The sequence below is a fragment of the Fundulus heteroclitus genome, chromosome 2, assembly GCF_011125445.2.
Source record: "Fundulus heteroclitus isolate FHET01 chromosome 2, MU-UCD_Fhet_4.1, whole genome shotgun sequence".
NCBI classification, from domain to species: Eukaryota; Metazoa; Chordata; class Actinopteri; order Cyprinodontiformes; family Fundulidae; genus Fundulus; species Fundulus heteroclitus.
This window is the reverse complement of record NC_046362.1, coordinates 13,084,517-13,095,125: the sequence shown is the minus strand read 5'-3', so window position 1 is coordinate 13,095,125 and position 10,609 is coordinate 13,084,517. Positions and strand designations below refer to the sequence as shown.

The 10,609-nt window shown below is 42.2% G+C and overlaps 1 long non-coding RNA gene across 1 annotated transcript; it reads right to left on the bottom strand.

Moving 5' to 3' along the window:
• Positions 1-2,096: 2,096 nt before the first annotated feature.
• On the bottom strand, positions 2,097-6,434 carry LOC118566349. The gene is made up of 2 exons (XR_004932952.1): positions 6,391-6,434; positions 2,097-4,949 (listed from the first exon to the last, which is right to left on the bottom strand). It is a non-coding gene; the product is annotated as an uncharacterized LOC118566349 (long non-coding RNA).
• Between the last annotated feature and the right edge of the window lie 4,175 nt (positions 6,435-10,609).

The following is a 10,609-nucleotide window of genomic DNA, read 5'->3' as shown; positions in this document are numbered from 1 at the left end:
TTTTCAAGGCTCAGGAAACCCTGCAGTGTTTCGAGTTAATTAGACGATTCAAGTGATTAGTTGAATAGCCTACTTGTATACTTTTTCACGATATTCTTATATTTTGAGATAGGATATTTGGGTTTCTTAAGCTGTAAGCCATAATCAGCGATATTAAAACAATAAAAGGCTTGCGATATTTCAGTTGATTTGTAATGAATCCAGAATGTATGACATTTCATGTTTTTTAATTGCATTACAGAAAATAAAGAACTTTATCACAATATTCTAATTTTCTGAGACAGTCCTATAATATCTTGATATAATCAGTGCCAAGTATATGCTTTAAAACTCAGCAACATGAAAGGGCAGTAATGTAACACATTTCATTAGTATTGGTCCAGAACAGTATTGTAATTGTCTCCCTCTCTATATTTCAGACGCTGCACTGTCCCTTTTTTTTCTTGACAGCGCCAGATATGTCGGCTCAAGGTGAGTTTCTGCAGGACATGATTTTGTTTCAAAAGATATAACCGGCTGACTCAACACACACTAGTGTGTAGTGTGCTCTGTTTTGAAATTACTCCCTGATAATTTGGCTCGCATCATATTTCAGGGAGTTTCCAGGTAATCGCGGATGGACAAAACCATCAGGAAAAAGTTGTTCTCCTGTCCCGGAGGCTTTTGGTTTTGCTTTGAACGTCAAAAAGACACAACGAGCCAAGTTTCAATTGCTCTCTGCACGATCGAGCGTCCGTCTGCTGCAGCAGCCAGTACAGTCTCTCTACTGTGAGTCATTTTAACTGGTGAAAACCACTTAGACTGTAAGGGTAAACCCCAGACCTGTTGGGTCACACAATACAATTTCACAGGCAGTGATCACCAAAAAACTGGGTCTGGCTTTTATAAACTGGTGCGTCAAGTCAACAGTCTCCAGCTGACATAAAATCAGACACAAGTACACCGACAGGTATCGGTAGTTGATTAGAGCCCAAACCTAATACTTGGGACATGATCAGGACATCATTGCTACTTGCTATATTGGAAAATACCTCGATTTGAAAAAATAAAATAAAAGGTTTTAGCAAACATGCTATTTCTCCTGTTTCCTATTATGGTAAATAGTCATCAGAAGAAGACCTTTTGCAAATCAAAACAAAAAGCCAATTTCACCTCCTTCCTTGTTTTCCCATCATGCTAACTAGTTTAAGTGGTCTGAAAAAATCTCATGACCTTTAAAAATGCCGAATCCCTGTCTGTATTCGGCCTTATTCTCAGCTGCAGCTGCTCAATATCAGACATGTGATCTTAATCACGAGTTGACATCTCTGAGCTCGCTGTTGCAACAGCTACTTCCTGCTACTAAAACTCCTAAACAGCATAATTGTTTATTTTGCATGACATGTATGAAAATGTGCATTAAGAAAGTGCCCAATGTAAAAGACCCGGTAAAAAAAACTTGTCATAACAGACTAATTAAATTTGCAGGGAGAGGCAATTAACAGGGAAATAACGTAACATGTTCTCACAACAGCCCAGTGGATTTGAGTTCTGGGCCCAGTGGGAGTACGTGATGCGAGCGTGTTGTTTAGTTTAAGAGCAGCAGTCTGCGCGAGGAATTTGCTTCTGGCGTGACACCGTTGCAATCCCCTGTTTCCCATAAAAAACAGCCATGCACTCAGGATCTTTGGAGAAGAGCTTTTCCTGCACTGCGGAGGAACAATCTTATTATACGAGGAGCTCTTCGCCACAGGGGTAGTTCGTCTCAATTAACAGACAGCTCCACTTGGGCAGCAGGAAGAGAAATGGATCAGCTCAGATGTACTAAAATTGCAGATTTCATTGGTATATGGGGGATAATGCTCACCGTTACAAATGCGAACCTTACATAAATTAGTTTTTTTTTTTTCATTGTCTTTCATCTTACACCTAAAATAGTCAGGGTATGACTGGTGACAGGTGCATACTGCCATCTTCTGGCTGTTTAAGCACAGAGCCTGCCTCATCAAAACCACATGCTGATTTGAGCTGCACTGAACCGTTTAACGTAAGAAGCATTTGAAATTATTACATTTGGTGACAAAATTAAAAGTAAGAAAAAAAGAGAGGCGAGCAGATTCTCAATAGTTTAAGTTTTATTCTTAAAATCCAAAAAAAACCAAAAAAAAAAAAACAAGATGAAAACCTTCTGATGACTTTCAACTCCACATTTTTTTAACTCTACCAAACGACATCATTACACATAATATTTCATACAAAAAGCCTTCAATTTCCATCAAGTTAAACTAACGTGGAAGTTTGCGAGGCTAACCGAAGGAAAGCTGACTGTAACTGTTTCCTCTTTTGGCATACGGGTGATAGGTGAACATCATGTAAAAGGAGGAAGGACTGAAAAACATAAAACATGCAGTCTGCTCGCTCATGTACCATTAAACACAGATTATTATTGTATTTTTAAACTGAAATGGATGGGGGTGGGGGTGGCAAAAGAGAACAGAGGTTTTCTAGGATGCATGACAGAAAGATGCCTTAATAAACATGCAACAACTTTGCTTTTTAAAAAAAAGTTTTTCCTTCTTCTCAATATTACAGTCTGTATCTAAATAATGTAGAATAACATTTACAACATTTTATTTGTTTCAGCACCTCAACTTAAAAAAACAAACTCATATATATTTAAAATTATTACTCACAAAGTTATATTTCTTTTTGTTAAATTAGAAAATTATGACTGACAAGAAACCTGAAATTTAGTTTCTGAGAAAATCTGAATATTGCATAAGAACAATGAGAGAATTTTTTACTACAGAAATGTTTAGTTATGCTCTACAAAATCACCAAGTCAGCAGGAAGTCTGCTGACTTGGCATTCGTCCAGCAGGGAGTGAGCGGCATCCTCCACAATGAAGGTAAGCCATCAAAGTTAATTACTAAAGAAGCTGGTTGTGCACAGGATGCTGTATCTCAAGCATATAAATGAAAATAACATTTTGTGTTAGGAAACTGCACAAGCAAGATGGATTACCAAAGTTTTCAGAGGATTGTGAAGCAAAACCAAGCTTTCCACACAAAGACTAACCAGGACCTGGGAGGCAAACGTCTTGTCTGGGCTAAGGAGAAAAAGGACCGTATTGTTGATCAGGGGTCCAAAGTCCTCCTTTTATATGAGAGACGATTTTTCAGTTCATTTATAAATCAAAGTCCCAGAGTCTGGTGGAAGAGTGAAGACGCACAGAATCCATGTTGCTTGAGGTCCAGTGTGAATTTTCCACTCTCAGAGATGGTTTGGGGTGCCATGTCGTCTGCTGGTGTTGCTCCACTGTGTTTTCAGAGGTCCGAGGTCAGCGTCTAGCGGGAAACTTTAGAGCAATTTATGCTTTTTTCTGACAAGCTTTGATGAGGATGCAGATTTCATTTTACAGCAGGACTTGGCGCCTGCCCACAAACCTCTAGAAGAGCCGACGGCCGCAATGAAAGACCTCACATCTTATGTAACAATCACATTTTCTAAGAAACTAAACTTCCAACCAACCATCGAAATGAGCTGAAATAAATGCTCACTATGTGTGAAATGGATTAATAAGAGTTTCCCTTTTGGAACTGATTCCCTGAAATAAATTAGCTTTTTGAGATAACTGACATGCACCTGTATAAACCAGAGCAGATAATGTATTAGGCACTGAACAACGCGAGCGCAGGGGAAACGGACTGTGGCTGTCTTTTAATTACAAAAAGAGCTTAAATAACTACGCTGGGCACCGCGACGGGGAGCGGAGGGCTTTCTGTTCGCCAAAAAACATTAAAAGAAATAACAATATGGCTTGATGAGTGACGACAGATTCACGCGAGGGATTCCAATGTCTCCGATTCGGACCGAAATAGCGCTGACGAGCTGCGATGGGAGCTGCGGTCTGCACATCGTGAACAATGGGGAGGAAACAAAGAACAGTAGGGCTCTTAAAACAAGAGCATGTGGGTGAAAACTTTCCCATATGAAGTGCTGACCGAGCACCAGAGTGCCTTAATCCCTTAGTGAGCATATGTACAGTCAAAAATAACAGATGACACGAAAATATATATATATATATAAAAAAAAAAGAACAAACAGATACAAAATAAGAACTCAGCACGTCACACATACTCTTCATGTGGGGCTGCTTGCTTCCAGCCGACAGGAAGACAGAGATTCAGGGGATGATGAAGGACAATAGGGAGGAGGAGGAGGAGGAGGTGGCGGGGTCAGCGGAGGCTCATGTCAGGGTTGCTGGGTGCAGAGCGCTGATTGTGAACCCAACCAAACCAAAAACCTCCACCGCAGCAGCCCTGAGCGGAGCAAGCCTTACTCAGCACCAATAATACCAGGTGTAGGATCACAGGGTGGCAGTGATCCTACGGAGGGGCCTTCACACACACTCTCTCTGGTTTCCCTCCCACCTGCCTGACTAGAAATCGGGAGTGAAAATGTCCCAAAAAAAAAAAAATGTCACTAAAGTGCTCAATCTAACACTGAGGTCAGCGCAGACAAAACCGCTTAAAATCTAAATGGACCTTTTGCATAGAATCAAATGACAAAATTCTTGAGCTTTTGAAGAATAAAATAATAATAATAATAATAAAAAAAAACATCAAAGGACAACGCTTTAAATATGAGTCCAACGTGTGTGTCGAGCTTTGACTGACAGCTGAGTTTTTGAGCGTGGGACACGTCGGGCGAGGGCGTGAGAAATTTGCACAGCTGTCAAGACACGAGAACCTCCAACGGTGAAGACAGCTGTCTCAATTTCTGTGTGTGTGTGTGTGTGTGTGTGTGTGTGTGTGTGTGTGTGCACGAAGAGGAGAGAAAGGCAGAGTCCGTCCATCTGTGTTTAACGTGTGGCTGGCTTCGTGCTGGGCTCAGTACTTGGGTACTTTGCTGTAATCCTCCTGGACGACACTCTTGCACAGGCACATGGAGAGGATCATCCCCAGGAGCTGCAGCAAATGGAGTTATCAGATTTGTCATCAGAAATTAAACCCACCAACAACATGATCACGCGTTCACGCTAAACACACACAGGCTTTCGCTGGAAACTGGGAACGTCTCTTTGGACCTGAGGAATATACATTTGCCATATTTTCCTACAAATTCTCCACATTTTATGTGTTTTGTTTAAACTGCGTCTCCTGTGAAACTAGTGGACATGAGAATATTGTGCATTTGTAGCTTTTCCCAATATTAAAACCACGGCAGCCTCCCGGCTCTGATTTGTAACCCTATCATACGTTAACATGTTGTCTGGATGTCTCTACCAGCTCGGCACGTGTGTACACAGCAGCAATCTTTGACTTTGACTAGACCGTTTTTAGCACATGACTGTGATTTATCTAAACCATTCCACTGTAGCTGTAGGTTTGTGGCCACGGTCCTGCAGGAAGGAGAACCATCGCCCCAGTTTCTGAAGGCTTTTCTTTTCCCTGCTTTTGTCCCATATTCAGCTCCATCCCTCATCCTATCCACTCTGACCAGCTCGCTTGTCCCTGCTAGAGAAAAGTATCCCCACACCATGACATGGAGATATGCAGGGTGCCAATTAGTATTTTACTTATCTTAAAGCTTCATTTTAGTCTCATTTGAACAGAGGACCTTCTGCTGCGTCCCATACGTGGCTTGTAGGAAAACGCGAATGGGACTTTTTATAGAATTTCCTTCAATTATGGCTTTCTTTTTGCCACTCGTTCATAAGAACAATGAACAATTGTCCTGTCAGATTCTACCTCCTTCTCTTTGGGTCGCCCAGAAGTCCTCCAGAGTCACCGTGGGCCTCTTGGCTGCTTTCTCTGATTAATGCTCTGCCTTCCTCCCGTCAGTTTAGGTGCCGGCCGGGGCCTTGTGCTTGACCTTGGTAGCTTGGTATTAATATATATATATCTATAATTATTACTCTATATATATATGATATATATATATATATCCTATATAATATTATATTATATAGATATATATATATATTACACAACCCATCTCTGCTTCTCTTCCTTGTTTTCATGATGGCCGTTGTTGTCTTTCTCATGTTCTCTAAATAACCCCTCCAAGGCGCTGACCGAACTGTGCTGGATTTATAGCGATCAAATTACACACTGGGAACTCTCTTTACCATTAGGGTGACAAACTGGAAACAAGCGCTTGCACTGCATTTCATTTAGACGTATTAGAAGAGACCGGAGATAAATGCCACTGAGTCAGCCAATTACAGATTTTTTTATTGTACAACAAAATAAAACCACTTTCTATTACTTTTCTTTGACTTCATCTGCCACATAAAATCCTGTAAAATGTGGGAAAGTCCTCAATTGTTTTTTTTTTTGTTTTTTTTTTACAAAGCACTGTGCATGATATGAAAACATCTGAACACACAAGAAATGCATATCCTACCTCCACAACCGCCACACAGACACAGATCCCCAGAAGAATGGCACCAGTTATCCAGCAGCCATCTCTCCACGCTGGTTATGCACCCCTGCAGGAGATAACCAAAAAGGTTGAGGAGTGCACAAGAAGGAGGGGGGTGACACGCTGAGACGCGACCGCAGCCGGACGCGCTCAGAGAACTGTTGGCTTTGGGACCGCGAGCTCCGGCAGAAGAAGAGAAACAGAGGCTGCAACCTTTCTGAGGCGCGCGGCCCAAAACAGCAGAACCCTGGAGGTTTCCTGGTGTTGAGCTAATGGCGCTACACCAACAGCTTGTCTCCGAGGTCAGCGATTTCTCGTGCTTGATTATGTTCCAGTGAAATGCCACACTGAGCTGGCAGCTGGAGTTTCACAACGCACAGCAGGGCCAGAGATGTGATGATTTAAGGCGTGAGGTCTGATGAAATGCTGCAGGAAAGGGAAAACCTCAGAAAAAAAAAATTTTGCTTAGTTTAGAGCAAATGTCCATTTTTTTCGTCGTTTTTTGTGTCACTAGCGGCCTTTAATGAAAGTAGGGAGACAGGAATGGGCTGAGAGTGAGGGGGAAGACATGCAGCAAAGGTCCATGGGCCGGAGTCACATACCACCCGTGCCACTGAAGCGCTCCGGTGAATATCTTCTTTTTAAACAGGTTGTTTTTTTATCCAATTTTTAGAATGACTGCAACAATCAAACCTCCAAAAGTTATTTAAAAAAAAAACATGAAAACCTCTCTTATAGTCATATAGCATCTCTAGGTCCAGTCAGAAGTTTACATACACTCACGCTGGGGCCCAGATAACATTCATGTGGGCTTTGCTGATGGATTTTCCTTGATTCTTTTTCCAGATGGAACATAATCCAACCCAGAACTTTTTAGGGATTCTGAAAACAAGTCTTGGGTGGCAGAAGTTTGGATTTCTTTAGGCAACAAACTGTCAATCTATACTTTTGAGGCTCACATATATACATACACCCCTTTTAACACTGGATATTATAACTGGAAGTAGACTGGTTCCTGTCAGGAATCCAAAAAACTTAGAAATAACTCAGGGGATCAAAGGGTGGAATCCAACATCTGTGGGGATTTCAGCAGCGGAGCTGATTTCCACAGCATTACGTACCGTTTCATAGACAGTGTGGCTGTGGAGACAGGGAGTCACACAGCCCAAACTCCTTCACGATCAGTTGCCGGGGAGGGAATCGTTGCGACTACGAGCACGAGTAGAGCTTCTGCGTGCTGTGTCTTGATCAAAAGGTTCTCTGACAGGTGCCTGGACCCGGTCCCACCCGCAGCATTTCATCTGGTGACATGGATGACAGGGAAGTTGTGAGCAAAGGGGTAGCAAGAACCAGAAAAACCATAAGACAGATGAGAAAGATTAGAAAAATCAGGCACAGGCAAATCTTTTAAGGCGATTTCATCTGGGAGCTTTTTCCAGACACATCAGAACACAAGCGGAGATTCACGAGAGAAAGTGGGAAAACAAAGAGGAGAGAATCCAGACTATGGGCTGAGTCAGTTCATCCAAAGAGAAACACACTACATGGTCTCCTACTGAGCCTTAACGGCGACTGCAGTATCGATCACTGAAACCACGAGCGCTGAAACATTAAAAGTCCTTTACACAATGCCCGCAGTAGGTTCAGAAACAAAATGGCAGAAAGCCGCTCCAGTGAAATCTGTTCACACTGACGTCTGAGAAGACGGCTGATATTTCCCAAAGAGTCCTTTGTCTCACAAGCTAGAGCAAAGAAACAAAATATGAATGGGTCATTTATTACCTAGATTTGGATTATTCCATAAATATGACCATTCTGGGTTCTGATGGGGGCTCATTTGTCAGATAAATGCAACCTTTGAAGATAAAAAACATTTAGCAGGCTCTAACTCAACACATTTCTGTGTTAAAAAATGTTGTTTTAATACAGTACAATAACAGGTAATATTCAAATCTTAAACATTGTGTTTTTTCATTAGGTGAAAGCGTAAAATCATTATAACCAAAATAAAGCCTTGAACACATCAGACTCTGTGTAATTATTCTTTATAACGCGTTTCATTTAGTTAACTGAGTTATGGAAATAAATTAACTTTTTAATAATAATCTGATTTATTGATAGAAGTGACTGCGAAATGGACTTACGATTCAGGGTTCTGTTCACCAAAATATCAATTTACTTTAAGAGGAAGAAACGTCCCCTTTTTTTTGTTACATTTTTTTACACAATTTAAATTGGTTGAGAAAAAGATTTGTCTGGATCGGATCGGTTGTCAAACCCTCAGGCTGCATCGTTTCAAAAGGAAAATCAGTGCAAGACAGCAGAACCCTGGAAGATGCCAAATACTGTACTTTTTTTCATAGCACTGTAGGTGTTCACTGAAACATTTACCAAAAAGACAGAAGCCTGCTCTTACTGTCCTGTAAGAAGATGCACCAAACACGTTAGGGTGTTATTTACTTCCCATCCAGCTGCATTCATTGACTCACCTTCCTCTGAATGTAATCCCAGGTGTGCTCTGTGGTCTTGTTCTGACCGGTGTAGTTGATTATCATTCCCTGAATGATTTTGGACATCTCCTCTTTCAGCTAGAGAGAAACAGTAAATGAAGGGCACACCGTTATATAAAACAATCAGTGTGCGATAAGAAGCAACCCCCCTGCTCGGTGGTTATTATTACTACCACTGCACTAATAAACTAGGATTATCATTCCATGCTCATTAACCTCTTCAGATAACAATAAATATGCAAAAAGCTTTCTCTGATTTGTTGCCAACCTTTGGGGAAGAGCAGGCGAATTTCAAAAGAACGAATGAGTCTGAACTCTGCATCCAGCTGACGGGTATTTAAATAATCCGTCAGTAAAATGATTTAAATCCTGTATCTCACGCCTGTTCACTGTTCATTGTTTGTGACTACCTGAAGCCTCCCTGGGGGAAACCTGCCAGTTCTAAAAAGCATTCAGCATAAATGATGCACCCCGCTTTTGTAGATTAAGCATTAATTATTCAAAAGCTAGACAGTGAACGGCAGGAGAATGGCTCTAAATACAGAAAAAGAAAGACACCAAAAACAAAATCCTTTCCCATAGTTAATCATCAACATGCATGGCTAATGTTTTTGAGCAAAACGCCACAGCTCACACATGTAGGAAGGAGAAGCATTTGCACCGACAGCGCTTAAAACGGGGACCCTACTCTGTGTTTATGTGTGTAAGACCACAGGGCAGAAGCTGCGAAGCGGCCTCGGAGCTCTACGCATGACGAGTGTGAGCCTCACCCTGTTCTGGGAAGGCGCACACCGCCCTGCCCTGTGGTGAGCCTTAAACACAGGGGCTGCGTCAAACGCCGCAGGCTCTCATGTGCCATCGCAGGCAAACGCACATACATGTTGCGGCGCTCACAGCTGAATCCCGCTGAGTGCCGAAGTTTATCAAGGGAGGTAGTTTTCTCTTTTTTTTTTTTTTTCCTGGGAAAGAACGCCCTTGTCCAGAGAACAGAACGTGTCAGACACGGAGGCGTTCACACAAAGCACTCCCCCTGAAACAAACACTAAAGCCTGGCTCCCTTTTCTATAGGATCCGATAGGATCAGTTTATCAGAAGTAAACTACCTCAGTATTAAAGGCAGCTGCAGTACTGGTGTACCTGGATCCTCAGGGATGATAAAAATACTGTACATCACAAACAAAGCCCAGATCCCATGGACTGATGTGACCAAGATACGTTTTTTTGGCTCAGATTGTGTCCAGAGTGTGTGGTGGAGTAAAAACACTAGTACGTCTTGCCCAGAGTCAAGCATGGTAGTGGGAGTGTCATGCTGTGGGGCTGCATGTGTGCTGCAGGCGGCTGGCAGCTACATTTCCTTAAAGGAACCATGAATGTCAACATGTACTGTGACATAAGCAGCATCCTCTCTCCTTTAGACACTGGGCTGAAGAGCACTTCTCCAACATGATGATGACCCCAAATACACCTGGAAGACAATTGCTGCCTTGCTAAAGAAACCAAAGATAAAGGGCTGGACTGATCCAGCATGTCTCCTGACCTATAAGCCCTACTGAGCATCTCAGGAGCGTCCGCCAATGGGAGGCGGAGGAGCACAAGGTCTCTGACATCCACCGGCTCCTGGACGTTCTCATGGAGGAAAGGAAGAGGATTCTGTGGCAACCTGTTAAGCTCTAGTGAACTCCAGGCTTAAG